Source organism: Triticum aestivum, chromosome 4B (genome assembly GCF_018294505.1).
Source record: "Triticum aestivum cultivar Chinese Spring chromosome 4B, IWGSC CS RefSeq v2.1, whole genome shotgun sequence".
Lineage (NCBI taxonomy): Eukaryota > Viridiplantae > Streptophyta > Magnoliopsida > Poales > Poaceae > Triticum > Triticum aestivum.
The window spans coordinates 54,621,869-54,641,728 of record NC_057804.1 but is presented as its reverse complement, the minus strand read 5'-3'; positions in this window follow the sequence as shown (position 1 = coordinate 54,641,728).

Here is a 19,860-nt window from a genome sequence, read left to right as displayed (position 1 = left end):
AGGTATATAATGCATGTTCAAAAGTATCGTTACCTCATAGTCCAAACTGTGAAACAAATTGATCAACCATGAGTGCACAATATCTCAATTACACTAAAGTCCCTCAAATATAGACACCTCACTCTTTATCTGAAGCCACCCCCCGCGTCGCCGCCACAAACACACATAGAGAAGTCATTCTCTCCCCCAAACACCAACACACGAGCACATTAACACCGCTCTCTCTTCTAAAGTCCGGACCCCAATATAGGTCTCTATCACTTGTCTCTCGGGCATGCACACATCTCTTCCCTCACTCTCTAGGTCTCCCGCTATCTCTCTTTCCCAAGCACACGCACTATGTCGAGTGTATATTTCCCATACACACAAAACGTCGCCCCCAAACGTTTATCTCCCTAGTTTTGTGGTTCTCGTGCACTCACCTCACACACCACCCCCATTACAAACAAGCACACTTTTGTCTCCTTGTGCACCACTCTCCTCTTTCTATCTCTCCCACATGCGGACCCGCCCCAGCTCCTTCCATGTATACATATATGTCGTGACTCTTTCCATAGCTCCCTAATTTATCATCGTTCTCGATTTCACACATTGTTCTCTACACCATCTATTCCAGATCTCTCATGAAGTCCCTATCACACACACGATGACTCGCTTCCCTTGCGTCTTCGTGCATAGGCCGATTTCGAACAACATCAACATTGTCTCCCTATCTATATACCATTTATGTACACAAACGACCCCTCTCGCCCCTCTCTCTCTCTCTCTCTCTGTCGCTCTCTCTCTCTCTCTCTCTCTCTCTCTCGCTCTCACACCCCTCTCCCCCACACACACTCAATGTATCTTCCAAATAGTCTGCTCCCCTTGCCCGCACCCATGCTAGCCCGCTACTACACATGTCACACCATTCCCCCTTCCCTTATACTAGGTTTACATCATTAGTGGTCTCTCTACTCCACATACACACACTCCCTCTCACACACAAATGCATGCACAAACACACACACACACAAACACCCATTTATACGGATCCTCATCTCTCCCCATGTCCGCATGTGTATCTCACACACTCACTCTCTAATTATGTATATGTGTCTCCATGTTACACAACACAAAGCCCCATGTACATGTATCTCTCTATCCTCCACACACATAGACACAAAGAATCTGTTATCATTGCCTCAGTCTCTAATATATCACACATGCACACTGTCTCCCTCTCTTGCAAACACGCCCAACAAGGGTTTCCCCATGAATAACTTACCATCTATTCATCAATAGTCGTCGTAGTACGGCGAACACGAGACGTGAAAAAGAATAAATCTACACGTGCTTAGACCACCCGGTATGACTACTAGGACTAGAGCAAGCCAAAAAGCGCGCCGCCGTTACCCCCTCCTTATCGGCAACGGGAAAATCTTTGTTTTACACAGTCGAGAAGTCGTTGTGCTAAGGCCCCACATGCTGAGGCGTTGAATAGAATGTAGATGCTAGTTTACGGAAGCAACTATCGGTAATACATTTGTATATCCATACTTATATTTCTTCTCTTATAAAAAACTGAGATGGTGATGATGGTACATGTGCCATCTTGCAATATAGACCGTCCGATCTATATCTGACGGATGGAAATTAAACTAAAAGATACCCGCACCCCTCTCCACATTTGCAGACAAGGCCTTCCCTCATTCATCCTTATCTCCAACAAACATCATTGTTGAGAAATTAAGAAAGGAAGCCTCTGGAACAAACTGGCCTGGTGGCCGCTACCGGTGTCGTTAATCCCAATGCCTCCGCTCAGTCCGACCACCAATCACCACCACACCCACTCCTCTTCACCTTATCTCATATTTCTCGAGATATCCTTAGTTTTTACACATGGGATTACTCCCGCAAGGGTCAATCACAACAAGTGTTTTATAAAAAAATGGATCTTGATGTTCCGTGCAATGCACGGATCTTGCTAGTACTCCTACAGAAGACTAAGTGGTTGTTTGGTTTGTGACTCACTTTGCCAAAGATTGCCACACCTAAGGTTAGGCAAGTTTGACCAACTTAGGAAAGTGTTTGGTTCCAACCACACCTTTGGCAAGCCATACTTGGGTCCCACATGGCATACACACAAAAAGTGTGGCAAGATTCCTTTAGGCTTGCCAACTTGTGGCTTTCATTTTGATGAACTAACCTTAGGCAAGCTTGGCAAAACTGTGTGGCAAAGTGTGGCAACGCTAGGCCTAGAACCAAACAGCCCCTAAGTTGGTGATGATGGTGTGTCTACCATCCGTCGTTTCTGACCATTAGATCTACATCTAACGATTGTGAGGTAAGTTGCTTCCTTTTCTCACCAAGATCCCACTTGTCTACCAATTTACAGAAAAACCCATAATTGGTATCTTAAAACCAACCACATCTCTCCCTGACCTCACCAAAACAGCCCAAGGAATATATTCTAATTGAAACATAATATATCTCTAGTGATATTTGTATATCAAAATTAGAGTGTTTTGTATCAAGTTTGTGAATAAGTATTATTCTAATTATGTTTCATTGCAACGCACATGAACATTGCTAGTATTTCCAACCATGCATTTTTCCCTAGTATTCCATAGTTTCAAGTTTTCCATCAAGATATTAGTCACTCATGGTTGATATTTACTTTCAATCATGTACACATATGCACTATGTAACTAGCCTTTCTTATTGGCTTCCAAAGCTTAACTTTCACTCCTACTTGCAATATGTAGAGTATTTAACAAAATACTACCACTTTCAACCAGCCCTAGGAAGAATATATTGTACAAAAATAGCAAAAACATACCCAAAATTTCTTAATCCACGCCAAAAATTACTACCTAGTACACCTACCGATTAGGATTGTTTAAACCCATTTATGACAGGGTTGGCCCACACATCCATGCTGACGAGGCAGCTTAAACCAACACATTTTGTTTGACCGTTGACACGAGGGACCCACATCTGACCTTCTATCCTGTTATTCCCCCTCAAATCATTATTTTTCCTGAACATTACTTCAAACAGTACTTTTGCGTGTTCGTTGGTGGCGCCGGTGATGTGAGAGTTGGCCGCCGCTCCGTCGAACGGGGCGGACGCCACGCTGGCCTCCGCACGGGTTGGCGGGTTGGCCCGAGCGTGACTCACGAGCGAGCAAGCCGCCGCGCTGGCCTTAGCTCGAGCCAGATGGCTGGCCTTAGCGTGGCGCGCGCGAGCAAGCCGCTGCACTGCCGTGCCAATATAGCTAGCAAACCTTGCAGACAAGCAGCTAGACGGAGCTATCTTGGCTAGCTAGCGGCCGTGAGCATCGGACGGAGCTGGCATCCGAGCTGCCGCAACATGGGCTCCGCACCGCCGGTGGTTTTGACCTCGCCTTCTGCTGGCGGCGGTAGCTGCGTCCCATGGCTGAGGATGACTAGGTGGACGGACTGGAGGTAGGAGGTCACTCGGGGATTTTTGTGCAGACTGACATGTAGGTCCCAGAAGTCATAACACCCGGTCGAATAGAAGGCGTTGACTTAATGGGCGACATGGGCCCTGTCAGAGGTTATAGTTAGATTCTAACCCTGAACTAACTCTAACCAAAGTGGTGTTTGGATGGCAGGGTTAGATTGACAACAAATGTATCCAAACAGGGCCATGGGTTGAAACGTGCCTATAACGACACTTTGTAGAGTAGTCGTTTCTTGGTAGGGCTGGTTGGTTAGAGCATGTACAATGGTTGATAAGGTAGTCTTATCTACCAGTCTGCCACATATGCAAGTGGTAGTAGTTTCTTGGCATTTTAGTGGTTTCTTGCATTATTAGGGGTTTCTTGTAAGGAACAATGTACGTACTACTAGCGACAAAAGGCGATTCTAGATTGCGTTGTACTCCAACGAGTACTACTAGTGGTCGCGCGAGTGTATACCTCGTTTTGTGGGTTCGATCCCAGCCGAACGCACGACGGCCTTTTTTTAAATAGTAACTTCGCTGTGATCCAATATTTTACACGGGTAGTTTGATTTTTGAAGTCAAACGGACATGGTGCACCACAATCTGGGTGCACTGGATAGCCTAGCCACGTGAACGGGTTTTCCTTCCCAGCATCCCGTGGCTCGCGTGCTCGCCCTAGCCGCACCTCGCTTGCAGCTTCCTCATCAGCTAGTAGCATATTTAAACTAGCGCCTCCCAATTAAGCCTGAGGAGCCGAACATGCCTGGCGGGGCATTGGGAACTGTGCAATATGGCTTTGTACGTAAAGTGCTCTACTACTACTCTGTAGCTTGTGGCGTTGCACACATGGACTTCACTCCATTATCGGCTCTACTATAAAAGAAATTCCTCTTGACGTGTTTTTTTTGAAACGAAGGCAAAAGTTTTGCTTCATCTCATTCATAAAGAAGGAACTACTAACAAAGTTCGACGAGATCCATTACACCTCCACAAATGGAAGCGAAAAGCCTAGTCTCGCTGTATCAAATAACTCAAATGTTCTGCCCCCGCAGTAACCGTTGCTGATAAACAACCTACTAGTGTGTGCGTGAGAGGAGCGACTGAGTAGGCTAGCTACGTGAGAGGAGCGGCTGAATAGAGCACCGAGAGTACCCACTAGGCCACTACGCAGGTGTACTTTCCCTGCATTGATAGTATAGCGATGGTTCTAGAGAACAGTAGTACCCTCCACTTCCAACTGTAGCTCCTTGGCCCTGAGATTCAAGAGTTCAAAACTGGTGCACTATACTAGACTAGACTAGAAGTATAGTACATCACACTACTACTTGAGAAAAAGTAGTACTAGTACTGCTATAGTACGAGTACATACTCCTCCGTCACATAATGTAAGACGTTTTTTGACACTAGTTGGTGTGTACAAAAAATAGCAAAAAGATACCCAAAATTTCTTAATCCACGCCAAAAACTACTACCTAGTGCCAAAAATTTCTTACTAGTGCTATTATTTATAGTATAATGCAATCCCATAACGTTCCATAATGCTAGTACTAGTAGTAAATAGTAGCCTCACCCCTTCACTAAGGAACGATCTACGGTTGGAAGGGACGAGGCCCTGCGGTTATTACGCTCTTATCTCCTCCTCGCCAGTGCCCCTCCCCCCGAAGAGAAGGCAGTTCGTCGCTACTCCCATGGATTCGCCAGGCGGTTCTCCTCCTCGTCTGGGCTGGGAGACCTTGGACAACGATCCTCTGGGATAAATCGCTTGCCGCTCCGACGTCCTCACCGCCGCAAGACTCGGTGCTTCCTGCACCAACTTTTTCAAGACAGTGCTTAAACAGCCTTGGGAAAAGGCCATGCTTGGTGGTCTTCCATGCGTCCTCGAGGAGAAGGTTCTTCTATGGGACAATCCTTCGAACAGTCCACCGCTCCCTGGCCATGGTTGCACGTTGACTCCGCTAGAGTTGCCGACGTTCAGAGGTAGTCGGATTTTTCCCGATGAGCAGGTTAGTAATGGAGTTTGATCATATAGTACTTAGTTATTCCATTTCCATTCCGTAATTTCTCCGCTGCTCACCATCTTATATATACGTCTGGGTCGGTGCTAACGAAGATTGTCTTGCATACCTCCGGCCGGATACCACCATCATTTTGCACAACATCCATAGCAGTGCGGCTGTTCCGGTAGACCCCTTCTCCACCATTGGGATCGGCCTTCCGGACAGGTTGGGCTTGAATATGTATGATGATGCCTACATGAGATTGAAGAAGATAGCAATTGCAGACCCGCCGACAAAGCGACGCGGCTATGACGATTACTATCTCATCGCGGTGTTCGACATAAGGATTACCATCAATGCAAGAGGCAGTAACGGCAGAGGCTGGCGCATGTTGGCGGCGCCAGATTTGTACCCCTACACGTTCGAAGACGCCATGCGCCATCTAGGCCGCATCTTCGCGGTGACAAGCCAGGTGACTTGTTTCATCTGGTTGCCATCCTACAGTACGGGAGATTGCAAACGGAATGCACAAACCATCATTTGCATCCCCAACGGTACTCCATTATTTTCCAGGGACTAGTCATCCCCCGATCAAAATAAGATCGCCGATCCTGGATGTGCATTTACATCTGCGATTAGGTCTAACCTGGAACCTTGTGGCTGACTTTGGCATATTGGGATCAACTATCTTAGCAACATGGTACCACTGATGTGCAACATGATCACACAATCTACCACGATCGGACCGTCACCATCTACCCAGGTATTCCATTTTTTAACCCTCTTGCCTTCTCTTTCATTGTTGTACTACTAGTATACTAGTAGTACTAGTAGGAATACTTTTTACCTTGGAGGACGTGTATAGCTAGCTAGGCCCTTGAAGACTTGAACCCACTAGCTGCCACCATTTTTGTTTTTCCATGTCTTACTATCTCATCCATGTAGCCAAGCGTGGCTATATATAATAAGCCGGTTATTTTACTTCCTCTATACCGGAGTAGTACTATTTGATGCATAGTATTACTGACCGCCGTATTTGAGCACAGCATTATTATGCATGGACCTTGACTATGTACGTCACCATGTGTCCAAATCTGAGATGCCGCGTGTACCAGATGAATGGCGCCGAGTTCGACCCCCGTGATGCTACGTGGGTGCCGAGGAACACTCTTGGAGAGTACTCGCTTTTCATCGGGGACAGCTACCCCATTGTGAAGCGGATGCCACCTTCCGTGCATGACATGGAAGGCCTTCCGTTCATGAAGCATCGTTGTGTCTTCAGTGTGCACCACCGGATGAACGACATGCTGGGACACGCTATCCCTGATTTATGCCGCTTCAGCTTGGATGAGTCTCCATCGTGTGGAACCGGACTAGAAACCTATGACAAGGATTCCCGTTGCCACCACTATGGATCGTGCCATCCATGAAGAACACCTGGGACTGGAACCTGGAGGAGGACATGTAGCCCATCTATAACGTGTAAGTGGAGCATGGTAATTGTGAACAGTAGTGCTGTGAATATATGTAGACTAGTCATGCCCAAATTTATCACATGAATTGGATATGAACTTATGTGGCATACTGGCATTTGTCCTTTAGAATTTATTACTAGAAAATGTGTTACGTGTACGTGCAACTTGTGTGGTTGTTGCACGGGCTCCAACACGCTCTTTGAGAAAAAAAGGTGGCACAACTTTGGATTTACGTGACGTGGCGGCATCATACAGTAGCATCATTCGCTATAGTGGTAGTACACTCCTACTAGGCTGACAACTCCTATAAAACCTTGCGCTTGGCTCTTTGCCTCTTCGGGAGGTTCAACAGTTCATACTTGTGTGAACCTTGCACTTGGCTCTTCGCCTCTTTGGAATGTCCAACAATGATGATACTACAATACAATATGCTTCTGGCAATCTGACACCAATTGAACGGATGCACGTCCACCGCGAGGGCGAGGGCGAGGGAGAGGGAGAGGGCGGTGTAGTCAAAAGACTCAAAACCCTCTCCTCGTCCTACGAACCACCGCGCGTGTGCGCGAGGGAGAGGCATAGTAAGCAAGCTTCTCCTCGTTCGGTGAGTTGACGGGACACATCAAAGCAGTACTAGTACTAGTAGTCCATACTGCGTCCTTTCTGATTAATATGGCTTAATTTGAAACGAGAAAAATATACTGGCGGTCAACATATGTAACAATACGCTCTTTACGGTCACTATATATAGTTATGAAGTGATTATACGATCACTAGCTCATCGTAGAGCACCGTATTGCACCCTACTGACCGGCCATATAGTCGATGTGGTACTTTGTTGACTCGTTAAATTGTCACCTGGTTTCTGGGTCCCACCTGTCAGTTGGCAGAGCAAAGAAATCAGTTAAACAAAACTTTACGCAGGCGCGACAGGAGTCCAACCCTTGCGCGCGAACCACCCTGGCTGTGTATGTGAGTGCATGCACGTGTACTCCCTCGGTCTTCCAACAAAGAGTGTCATCAGCTAAAAAACAAAGAGTGTAGTACATGATGTACATCTACACTTCCAATGCATTTAGCCTTTAATCTAAATCAATATTGATTGACTAATGCACCAACTTGTGCTCTAGGTATAGGCTACATGTCTATCCTTAATTACAACGTGCAACGACCTTCATTTAATCTTCTTCTCTCAATGGTCGCATGCACACATAAGTCTGCTACTTTTGGGCGTTAATTATGCCCTGGTCAATGTGTAAATCTCTAAATGTACAGTCTTTCACGGACGTAGGGAGTAGGTTGAGCACTTGAGTGTGAGCGTGTGTGTTACGTCGTGTGCTGTGTGCCGCATGGGTGCGTGAGTGTTGCGTGTGTCCATGTGTACCTACGAGTGTTGCATGCAGAATGCATGCATGCATGCATGGGGCTTACTCCCTCCCATTGACATGTTAATATTTCAAGCTTCCTTTGTTCCCTCCATGTGGTGATGCTCCCTCTGTTCCCAAATACGGAGTAAAAGCCTCCCTTTGTTCACAAATATGGAGTAAAATGAGTGAAGTGAGCGTAGAGTCATAGGGATACTGTAGAAAGGAAGTCTTAGCAATCCATTATTCCCCATCTCGGTCAGAGAGAACTATATTCAACTACTCTTCGAAGTGAAGTGACAATACACGCTGCAGCAGATGGGACACGTAATTAATAAGCTGAACCAGCGTGTTGGTTTTACTAAATCAACCTTACCCAGTACTGCCATCATGTTTGCCAGTAGAGCACGCTTCCTCAAATACGCCTACGCACCTCTGTCCTCCATTAACTGACATATGGGCCCTCCTGTGGTAGACCCACATGTCATCGGTGCAACTATTTGCACTCCGAAGGACGGTATATCCTGGTAGTAGTACTAGTAGAACTGAGATTTAATACACTTTCTTCCCCGTCCTCTCTTCTTCTTCCTCCTCTCTTCTCCATCGTCGGTCGCACACCATTTACCCCCGCTCACTGCTCGCCTGTCCGTGCCATCTTCCTTGGTAGCTCGCGCGTACCATATCCCCCCGCTCACTGCTCGGCCACACGAGGAGAAGCTTCTTCGCTCGCCTGCCCGAATCCACTTCCATGCTGGCTTGCAGGCACCGAAACCCCCAATGGCAGAACCGACTGTCATGCAGAGCCGCGATTGGAATTCCCTCCCCGATGTTCTCTTGGAGCAGATCTGTAATCATATGGACCTACTCAGCATCGTCCGTATGGCCGCATGCTCGGTGTCTTTGTACCGTATACTCCTCTGCAACCGGCCGACTCTTTTCAAGACACCCTGCTTGCTGATGCCCGATCCTCGCAGGTGGCCCAGACACCGACTTGACGATCCTACGAAGGTTGCCGTGGTGCCCATCGACATGCTACCACTACCCATCCACCTGTCCTTCATGCGCGACCACTACTGGGCAGGCATGAAGGCCAACTGGATCATCCTCATCCACCAATCCGGTAGTCCGTGTCGTCTCGTGGATATCTGCACCCAGCGGGAGATCACCCTTCCATCGTTGGATAGCACCGCCATCGAGCCTCGCGGACCGCCGGACACTCCTGCCTACTACGCACGAGATGCGTCAAGCTTTTGGCTCGACCTTTGTTTGCTTAAAGTTGTAACCTGCGAAGTGCCCACACCATCAGAAGACTTCATGGATTACAAGCTCATTGCCTTGTTCAACATGGAATTAGTCTATCTAGAATCCTGTCGCCATACATGGTTATGGCTCATCATCAATCCTGTTGAGGCAACATTTCTATCTGATGCTATAGTGCATGATGGCATCATTTACGCGGTCGACGCACAGATTGGTTGGCCATACTGGTGGAATATATCGTCCTGTAATTGTTCTATCTCATCTCATCTTTACCTTATGAATACGACTGTCTGTTCATTGTTACAAATTTAGAATAGATAGTATGTCTATAACCACATCATTGCTACTCCCTCCATCCCAAAATAAGTGTCTCAAATTTGTACTAGCTCTAGTACAAAGTTGTACTAAGCTTAAGACAGTTATTTTGGGACGGAGGGAGTATATGTTCCTCTCATTTCCTAGTTTTTTATGACCACACATGTTATTGTTAGAGTTGATATGAGAACAATTGGCATCTAATGATTGTTAGAATACATATTATGAGCATAACATCATGATTGCTATATGTTACTCTCCTTTCCAAGATTTTTATAACAACGCATGTTATTGCTTAGAGTTGATATGGGAACAGTAGTAGTAAGTGCTATGGTAGAATATGAGTAGGCTCTGTCATAGTGATAACCCACAAGTGTAGGAGATCGCAACAGTTTTTGATAAGTAAGAGTGTTGAACCCAACGAGGAGCTAAAGGTAGAATAAATATTCCCTCAAGTTCTATCGATCACCGATACAACTCTACGCACGCTTAACATTCACTTTACCTAGAACAAGTATGAAACTGGAAGTACTTTGTAGGTGTGATAGGATAGGTTTGCAAGATAATAAAGAACACATAAATATAAACTAGGGGCTGTTTAGATAAAGATGCAAGAAAGTAAATATAGCGAGTGTGGAAAAGTGGTGATAGGAGTTGTGGAATTGTCCCTAAGCCATTGACTATGTTACTAGACCGGTAATCACTATTGCAATTCTATTTGAGGGAGAGGCATAAGCTAACATACTTTCTCTTCTTGGATCATATGCACTTATGATTGGAACTCTAGCAAGCATCCGCAACTAGTAAAGATTCATTAAGGTAAAACCCAACCATAGCATTAAAGTATCAAGTCCTCTTTATCCCATACGCAACAACCTACTTACTCGGGTTTGTGTTTCAGTCACTCACGCAACCCACTATAAGCAAATCATGAATGCATTGCAACACCCTACAGCGGTAATCCCTCATGCTTGCGCAACACAGAGGGCACCATAGGACAACACCAATAATAAAACACGCAACTCAAACCAATCATAGCAATTCATCAATCACCGATAGGATAATAGAAATCTACTCAGACATCGTAGGATGGCAACACATCATTGGAAAATAATATGAAGCATAAAGCACCATGTTCAAGTAGAGGGTACAGCGGGTTGCGGGAGAGTGGACCGCTGGATAAAGAAGGGGGAAGGTGATGGAGATGTTGGTGAAGACGGCGGAGGTGTTGGTGAAGATCGCGGTGATGATGATGGCCCCCGGCAGCGCTCCGGCGCCACCGGAAGCAAGGGGGAGAAAGCCCCCCTTCTTCTTCTTCTTACTTGACCTCCTCCCTAGCTGGGAGAAGGGTTTCCCCTCTGGTCCTTGGCTCCCATGGCGTGGGAGGGGCGAGAGCCCCTCCGAGATTCGATCTATCTCTCTGTTTCTGCGTTCTCCGATTCTACCCCTTCACCATTTCTTTAATATTCGGAGATCCGTAACTTCGATTGGGGTGAATCTTTTGATTTTTCTCATAAAATTAGCTTTCTTGCGGCCAAAGAAGGGCATCAACTGCCTTATGGATGGCCCACGAGAGGCCAGGGCGTGCCTGCCTCCCTGGGGTGCGCCCCCTATCTCGTGGCCAACTCGGACACCGTTTCGCGTTGATTCTTCCTCCGAAAAATCCCAAATGTTCCCATATAATTCTCCGTCCGTTTTTATCCTGTTTGGACTCTGTTTGATATTGGTTTTCTGCGAAACATAAAACATGCAACAAACAAGAAATGGCACTAGGCATTGGATCAATATGTTAGTCACAAAAATAGTATAAAAAGTTGCCAAAAGTATATGAAAGTTGAAGAATATTGGCATGGAACAATCAAAAATTATAGATACGACGGAGACGTATCAGCATCCCCAAGCTTAATTCCTGCTCATCCTCGAGTAGGTAAATGATAAAAAAGATAATTTTTGATGTGGAATGCTACCTAGCATAATCTTGATCATATGTTTAATCATGGCATGAATATTAAGACACGAGTGATTCAAAGCAAGTCTATCATTTGACATAAAAAACAATAATACTTCGAGCGTACCAATAAAGCAATCATGTCTTTTCAAAACAACAAGGCCAAAGCAAGCTTATCCCTACAAAATCATATAGTTTGGCCATGCTTCATTTTCGTCACACAAAATGCTCCCATCATGCACAACCCTGATGACGAGCTGAGCAATTGGTTCATACTTTTTAACGCGCTTCAGCTTTTTCAACCCTCACACAATACATGAGCGCAAGCCATGGATATAGCACTATAGGTGGAATAGAATATAATGATGGAGGTTTATATGGAGAAGACAAAAAAGGGAGAAAGTCTTACATCGATGCGGCTAATCAACGGGCTATGGAGATGCCCATCAATTGATGTCAATGCAAGGAGTAGGGATTGCCATGCAACGGATGCACTAAGAGCTATAAGTGTATGAAAGCTCAAACTGAAAACTAAGTGGGTGTGCATCCAACTTGCTTGCTCATGAAGACCTAGGGCATTTGTGGAAGCCCATCGTTGGAATATACAAGCCAAGTTCTATAATGAAAAATTCCCACTAGTATATGAAAGTGATAACATAAGAGACTCTCTATATGAAGAACATGGTGCTACTTTGAAGCACAAGTGTGGAAAAAGGATAGTAACATTGCCCCTTTTTTTCTTTTTTTCTTTTTTTCTTTTTTTTTCTTTTTGGGTGGGCTTCTTTGGCCCCCTTTTTTATTTAGGCTTCTTTGGCCTTTCCTTTTTTTCTTCTTTTTTTCTTTTTTTATGGGGCAATGCTCTATAATGATGATCATCACACTTTTATTTACTTACAACTCGATATTACAACTCGATACTAGAAGAAAGCTATGACTCTATGTGAATGCTTCCGGCGGTGTACCGGGATGTGCAATGATCTAGCGTAGCAATGACATCAAAAAATGGACAAGCCATCAAGACATCATGCTAGCTATCTTACGATCATGCAAAGCAATATGACAATAAATGCTCAAGTCATGTATATGATGATGATGGAAGTTGCATGGCAATATATCTCGGAATAGCTACGGAAATGCCATGATAGGTAGGTATGGTGGCTGTTTTGAGGAAGATATAGTGAGGCTTATGTGCGATAGAGCGTATCATATCACAGGGTTTGGATGCACCGGTGAAGTTTGCACCAACTCTCGAGGTGAGAAAGGGCAATGCACGGTACCGAAGAGGCTAGCAATGATGGAAATGTAAAAGTGCGTATAATCCATGGACTCACATTAGTCATAAAGAACTCATATACTTATTGCAAAAGTTTATTAGCCCTCTAAGCAAAGTACTACTATGCATGACCCTAGGAAAAGACCATCGCTCGTCCCCGACTGCCACTCATAAGGAAGACAATTAAAGAAACACCCCATGCTTCAAATTTTTCACACAACGGTTACCATACGTGCATGCTACGGGACTTGCAAACCTCAACACAAGTGTCTCTACAATCCACAACCACCCACTAGCATGACTCTAATATCACCATCTTTATATCCCAAAAGTATTGCAAGGAATCAAACATATCATATTCAGCGATCTACAAGTTTATGTAGGATTTTATGACTAACCATGTGAATGACCAATTCCTGTCATCTCTGTAAATAGATATAAGTGAAGCAAGAGAGTTTAATTTTTTCTACAAAAGATATGCCCATGCTCTAACAAATATAAGTGAAGCAAAAGAGCATTCTACAAATGGCGGTTTTCTATGTTGAGAGAAACAGGCAATCTAGACTTCAAATGATATAAGTGAAGCGCATGAAGCATTCTATAAAGCCATACTCAAAAGATTTAAGTGAAGTGCAATGAGCATTCTATAAATCAACCAAGGACTATCTCATACCAGCATGGTGCATAAAAGAAAAATGGAAACTAAATGCAAAAGACGCTCCAAGACTTGCACATAATGCATAAACGAAACAAATACAAAAACATACCGATACTTGTTGAAGAAAGAGGGGATGCCTTCCGGGGCATCCCCAAGCTTAGACGCTTGAGTCTCCTTGAATATTTACTTGGGGTGCCTCAGGCATCCCCAAGCTTAAGCTCTTGCCTCTCTTCCTTTTCCTCATATCGAAACCTCCTCGTTTAGTCACTTCATCCACACAAAACTTCAACAGAAAACTCGGTAAGATCCGTTAGTATAATAAAGCAAATCACCACTCTAAGTACTGTTGCAAACAAATTAATATTTTGTTTTTGCATTGTGTCTACTGTAATATAACTTTTTCATGGCTTAATCCACTAATATAAATTGATAGTTTCATCAAAACAAGCAAACTATGCATCAAAAACAGAATCTGTCAAAAACAGAACAATCTGTAGAAATCGGAGCATCCACCATACTTATGGTACCCCAAAAATTCTACCAAAATTAGGAAAAATAAACAGGTTGTATGGCAAGACAGTGAAAAAGGAATCAGAACCAATTGACGTTCCAGTTAAAAATGTAAAATCGAGCACTAGAGCCAAAGTTTCTGTCCTGCACCGCACAAACCAACAAGCATTGTAAACATCCTAAAGGCAAACCTTGGCAGATTATTTTTATAATACAATGGAATTGTACAAGGGGATAATTATTTTTGATGAAAAGTTTCTGTAATCAATATTCACAAAGTTTCCGTGAGCATGAACAAAGATCAAGGCTAGGTCCCACTTCAACAATGCTTGTCTTTCTTACTTTCACTTTCCTTTTTGAAAAGTTTTTAGGTTCCCCTCTTTGTTTTTTTTGTTTTTAAACTATATGAAAGGACTAAACAGAAATAAATGACCCTCTAAAACCTCTGGGTTGTCTCCCTGGTAGCGCTTTCTTTAAAGCCATTAAGCTAGGCATTTAGTGCTCAAGTAATGAATCCACCCGGATCCCAAGGTATATCAAAGCCAATTTTAATTAACAATGATTTGTAATTTAGTAGGGAGCACAAAGTAACATATATCATGCAACAATGAAGTCTAACTCTCTTCCTATGCATCGGCATGTCATAAAAGAACAATTCATGCACACAAAGTAAAGGCCAATGCATAGTATAAACAGTTTCTTGCAATTCTATCATATTGGAAACATAGAGAGGTGGAGATATAGTTCCTCTCTCATAATAATTGCAAGTAGGAGAAGCAAGCACATGCGTATTATATTCATCAAAATCATCATGTGCAATGGTAAAAGGAAACCCATCAATATAATTCTTAATAAACACAAACTTCTCCGATATAGTGTAGTAGGGAGAATTCAAAAAGATAATAGGACTATCATCCGTGGGTGCAATGGCAACAATTTCATGTTTAACATAAGGAACTATAGCAAGTTCATCTCCATAAGCATAATTCATATTGGCATCTTGGCCACAAGCATAGCAAGCATCATCAAAAGGGGATAATTCAAGCAAATTCAAGGGATCATAGCAATCATCATAGCAATCATCCTTCGGTAAGCACGAAGGGGAATTAAACAATGTATGAGTTGAAGAGTTACTCTCATTAGAAGGTGGGCACGGGTAGCTAATCCGCTCTTCCTCCTTTTGTTCTTCGCTCTCCTCATCATCTTTTTCATCCAATGAGCTCACAGTTTCATCAATTTCTTCTTCCATAGCTTCCTGCAAAATATTAGTCTCTTCTTGGATAGCGGGGTAGGCCTCAATATATAGTTTAACATGGGCATTAGAAGCATAATTATCATAGCAATATTCAAGTATGGCAAAATTTTCAGATTTGTAGAGAGTAGCATCATACTTTTCAATCAAAGAAGCAATTTCAAAAGCACCCTTAAAAGCAACAAATTCTTCAATTTGTTGAAAATCATAGTAATTATAAACACCCTTAGCATATGAAGATACAATTCCATTATTGCTAAACAAGCATTGGTAGGGAAGGTGTTTCTTAGGGTTTTCAGAACAACAAGTAACATCATATAATTCACATAAAGTCCAAGCATAGCATTGCAAACATTGAATTTGATCCCATAATAGTTTCCCTTTTTCCGATATACGGTGTCGCACATAACAAGCATGCTCATCTAAAGATTTGCCCTCAACTAAGCTAGTTGGGGTTTCAGCACGAGCACAAAGGGATCGAAGATGATCCAAGTAAAAAGCTTCAGTAGTGTGATAGATTTTGAGTGGTTCTTCAACCATTGGTGGAGTAGGTACAACTAATTTTTTAGTATTTTGCGTTTCCTACCCATAACTAAAGATAGAAAATAACTTAGAAAAACAAATAAAAATTACTTAGTGATAAAGAAAACAAGCACACACGAGAATAATCACCCCACGCTATGACTCCTCGGCAACGGCGCCAGAAAAAGGTCATGATAACCCACAAGTGTAGGGGATCGCAACAGTTTTTGATAAGTAAGAGTGTCGAACCCAACGAGGAGCTAAAGGTAGAATAAATATTCCCTCAAGTTCTATCGACCACCGATACAACTCTACGCACGCTTAACGTTCACTTTACCTAGAACAAGTATGAAACAAGAAGTACTTTGTAGGTTTGATATGATAGGTTTGCAAAATAATAAAGAACACGTAAATATAAACTAGGGGCTGTTTAGATAAAGATGAAAGAAAGTAAATATAGCGAGTGTGGAAAAGTGGTGATAGGAGTTGTGGAATTGTCCCTAAGCAACTGACTACGTTACTAGACCGGTAATCACTATTGCAATTCTATTTGAAGGAGAGGCATAAGCTAACATACTTTCTCTTCTTGGATCATATGCACTTATGATTGGAACTCTAGCAAGCATCCGCAACTACTAAAGATTCATTAAGGTAAAATGCAACCATAGCATTAAAGTATCAAGTCCTCTTTATCCCATACGCAACAACCTACTTACTCGGGTTTGTGTTTCAGTCACTCACGCAACCCACTATAAGCAAATCATGAACGCATTGCAACACCCTACAGCGGTAATCCCTCACGCTTGCATGACACGGGGGACACCATAGGACAGCACCAATAATAAAACATGCAACTCAAACCAATCATAGCAATTCATAAATCACTGATAGGACAATAGAAATCTACTCAGACATCATAGGATGGCAACACATCATTGGAAAATAATATGAAGCATAAAGCACCATGTTCAAGTAGAGCGTACAACGGGTTGTGGGAGAGTGGACCGCTGGATAAATAAGGGGGAAGGTGATGGAGATGTTGGTGAAGACGGCGGAGGTGTTGGTGAAGATCGCGGTGATGATGATGGCCCCCGGCAGCGCTCCGGCGCCACCGGAAGCAAGGGGGAGAGAGCCCCCTTCTTCTTCTTCTTCCTTGACCTCCTCCCTAGATGGGAGAAGGGTTTTCCCTCTGGTCCTTGGCTCCCATGGCGTGGGAGGGGCGAGAGCCCCTCTGAGATTCGATCTATCTCTCTGTTTCAGCGTTCTCTGATTCTACCCCTTCACCATTTCTTTAATATCCGGAGATCCGTAACTCCGATTGGGGTGAATATTTCGTCCAGATTTTTCGAATAAAATTAGCTTTCTTGCGGCAAAAGAAGGGCATCAACCGCCTTATGGGTGGCCCACAAGAGGCCAGGGCGCGCCTGCCTCCCTGGGGCGCGCCCACCTATCTCGTGGCCACCTCAGACACCGTTTCACGTTGATTCTTCCTCCGGAAAATCCCAAATATTCAAAATAATTCACCGTCCGTTTTTATCCCGTTTGGACTCTGTTCGATATTGGTTTTCTGTGAAACATAAAACATGCAACAAATAGGAACTGGCACTGGGCACTGGATCAATATGTTAGTCACAAAAATAGTATAAAAAGTTGCCAAAAGTATATGAAAGTTGAAGAATATTGTCATGGAACAATCAACAATTATAGATACGACGGAGACGTATCACATAGTTGTTCTCCTTTCATTGTTACATGATGTTTGAACCATGACATATTGCTAGAATATGAAAGCCATTGGCTTATTATTTTAACTTGGGGTATGATTATGACCACGGCATTGCAATTCTCTGTCTATGATATGTGTCACTATTATAATAATCTTAATTCCACTCATACTCTGAACACGATTGTTTATTTTTGTCCTTTTGGTCTCCAATTTGAATTGTTGCAGCATACACAAATGCGCTGGCCTTCATGATTCCAGGACCTGGAATCTTACCAGCCGATGGGTGGTGGTTTATCGCTCGTTCAGCTGACGGGTGGTGGCCATTTGATGCTCATTCGCACGTACCAAATTGACCAAACCATTACATCAAACCACATGCAGTACAATGCGTGGGGCATTCGTGACATTGATGGCTATGGCTGCTTCATGTTCGAGAAAGATCCCAGCTCCGTTTGGCCAGGCGTATTCAACTGGAGGCGGGTTTACAGCCTCGGCAACCACTCCTTGTTCCTCGGGCTCAATTATCCGATCATCCAACCAATCATCGTTCATATCACCGGCGATGATTACCGTGCTATGCAACTTCCATTCGCCAGGGGAGACTGTGTTTACACATCATACCGTGGGTTTCATGAATCACCATATCCAGAGATTCGTTGACACAACTTGTTGCCAGATAATCTTCAGTGTGTGAAATGCATCAAGCTTCCATGCGATGGATGGCTTTTGCAAACCCGACATGCGACGATGTGGTTCATGCCAACAGCAAAATATGCACAACTTGATTCGTGCTTATATTTAGACTGAGCTATGTATTCTGCTGCTCTAGCACGACCCTCTTTTGTTGGATATTATGTACTATTGTTAGTTTGAAGCACTCCTCTGGTTTGAAGGATGGATACCTTCCTAGGATCAAGTGCATCCTAACTCACCTGCGTAGGATGTACTGATAATGATGGTGGAGATGCTGTGAAGTAGCCATATATATATATATATATATATATATATATATATATATATTCAAGTGCGTACTTGTTAGTTAAACCTATGTATAAATTGTGACACTAAATACGACCAGTAAGTAGTACAGTAGCAGTGATAGTATACGTTGGTCAAATTATTCATCATGTCCAGTTTCAAAAAAAAATTCATCATGCCCACACATTGAATTGACGTGACAACACGCTGCGCGTGAGGTGACACAAGAATCCCAGAAGCGTGTTCGGGCATTCTGGACTTCAGATTTGGAGTACCACTTATCTGTCGAAATCTTTCATCATTCACTTAAAACAGTCGATTGATCATACATTGAGTACCATATAACTAGAATTACCGGCTGGCGTCAAGTTCGATCCCACGGATCAGGAGCTGATCGAGCACCTCGAGGCCAAAGTGAGTGCTGACAGCGCGAGATCTCACCCTGTCATCAATTTGTTCATACCAACCATCGACAGCGAGCACGGCATATGCTACACCCAACTTGAGAAACATCCAGGTAAGACACCGATCGGCCTCTACTTGCACAAACATATTCCTTTGTTTATAGCTCTATTTTTCTTTTCAGACACAGACCTGGTGAAGCAATTACAATTTGATAGTTAATAAAAAGTGAAACAAGTGACTACAACATTCCAAAGATGTTATGAAAATGCCAACTACGTACACTAAAACCTGTATTTGACAATACTGTAGGTATCACACAGAGTGGCCTAAGGAAGCATATCTTCCAGCGCAATTCCAGGGCATTCAAAAGGGGCACGTGGATGCATCGCAAGATACAGTCGGAATGTCGCATGCACGCGATCTGGCACAAGACCAGCAATACCTTGCCGGTGATGGTCAACGGCCGGCGGACGGGCAACACAAAGGTTTTGGTGTTGTACACCAACAAGAACTTCGACCAACAGAGGACCAACTGGGTGATGCACCAGTACCACCTCAAGGACCTGGAGCAAGAGAAGGAGCGGGAGCTGGTCCTCTGCAAAATTTTGTACTAGACGAACACTAGGGCCAGGAGTAAAAAGATTATAAGTTAGTTTGGTATTGGTAGTTGTACTACCTTGTCGTCTACAAGTTGGTATTGTTGTTCACGATCTTTTGGTATGAACTTGCATTT